Below are 1,908 nucleotides of genomic sequence, written 5' to 3'. Positions count from 1 at the left end.
TATGATTAAAAACTTGCAGAAAACTAGGAGCAGAGGGGATATTCATCAACATCATAAGGATACTGCTGAAAAACCCACAGCTAACATTATCATCAATGGTGAAAGATGGAATAAAGCAAGGATGCCTACTTGCATGGCTACTATTCAGTATTATATTGGAATGTTAGATAAAAGAAGCAAAAATCATCCAAATTGGAAAGGAAGAGGTAAAGCTATCTTTATTTGCAGATGGCATGATCCTATATATAGAAAAATCCCAAAGAGTGCATAAGAAAGCTACTAGAGCTAACACATTGAGCAAACTTGGATACAAGATCGACTCAAGAAAATCAGTTATGTTTCTATACAGCTGCAATAAACAATCTGACAAAGAAATTAAGAAAGCAATTCTATTTACAATGACACTTGAAAGAGTTAAATACTATACGATAAATCTAATCAAGACAGTGAAAGGCTTTGATGTTTTACACTACAAAACATAGCTGAAAGAAATTAAAGAAGGCCTTAATAAATAGGAAGAAATCCCATGTTCAAGAATAGGCAGACAACATTACGACATTGATACCGCCCCAAATCATTCTATAGATTCAATGTAATCTCTAGAAATTCCAAGCTTTTTGATGTGGAAAAGCCAGTCCTCAAATTCATATGGAATTGCAAGCAGCCCCCAAAAGCCAAAACAATTTTGAAAAAGAAATAAAAAAGATGGTAGTTTCATACTTCCCAATTTTGAAACACTGTAGGTCTTGGTCCTTCCTTATAAGAAAATCTGAAATCTGAAATGCTCCAAAGTCCAAAACATTGTGAGCACTGTTATGCTGTCCTCAAGGGAAAAAAGACCCTGCTGGTTCCTTCTGCTATGATACAGAATCTTTGCTTCATGCATGAAATTATTAAAAACATTTTATAAAATCCTCTTCATGTGTATAAGTTGTAATAGAAACATAAGTGAATTTTGTATTTAGACTTGGATCCTGTACCCAAGATAGCTCATAATATGGATGTATGTATTTCAAAATCCAAAAAACCTAAAATATAAAGTACTTTTGATCAAGGAACACTTGATCTGTACAATACAATAGTAATTAAGATAGTGAGGTACTATCATAAAGACATATGTTGGACTGAAGTATGCAGATGAGTCTGGACACCAAGGAATAGCAGGAAGCAGGTTTATTGGCTACAGCCAGGCTCAAAAGGAAGCCTTTTGCCTCTATCAAATCACCCCTCTGAATCAAGTTCAGAAAGTCTTACAACTTTATACCTAGTGTGTAATTGGAGGGGCTCAGAGGCTCACAATCTGTAGAAGTTCATGTAAAAGCAGCCTTTTCACTGTTCTGGGCACCCAATTCAAGCCAAGGACACTGTGAAAATCAGTGTCTGGAAAAGGGAGAGCCCCCCTCCCCTTTTCCCACCAGCTGGCTTGACGGGACCTGACTATAGTCCTTTGAGATGCAACTAACTGCCTCTGTGTAGGCTCCAGACCCAGGCTGGAGTCCCTGAGTCCCTTGTCACACTCTGTGCACCTGAAAACTCTGTTGTAGAAATTCTTGTTGATAGTCTAAGAACAATTATGCTAAACAGAATTTTTTAGGGTCTCTGGAGAAGCTTAGTTATGGCAGGGGTCATCTGGGTGGGTGTCTCTGGCCTGCTTCATGACCAATAGAATAGAGAGCTCAGAAATTAACCCTTCCATATGGTCAATTGATTTTTGACAACAGTGCCAAAACCACTCAATAAAAATTATTGTCTTTTCAACAAATGATGCTGGGAAAACTGAATATTCATGTGCAAAATAATGAAATTGGGACCTTATACTACATTCAAAATGTGAATCAAAGGTCATCACAATATGATTCAATGTGAATCAAAGGCCTAGATAAGAAATCTAAAACTATAGGATTCTTA

Source organism: Callospermophilus lateralis, chromosome 5 (assembly GCF_048772815.1).
Source record: "Callospermophilus lateralis isolate mCalLat2 chromosome 5, mCalLat2.hap1, whole genome shotgun sequence".
Classification (NCBI taxonomy): domain Eukaryota; kingdom Metazoa; phylum Chordata; class Mammalia; order Rodentia; family Sciuridae; genus Callospermophilus; species Callospermophilus lateralis.
This window is presented reverse-complemented; position numbering follows the sequence as displayed.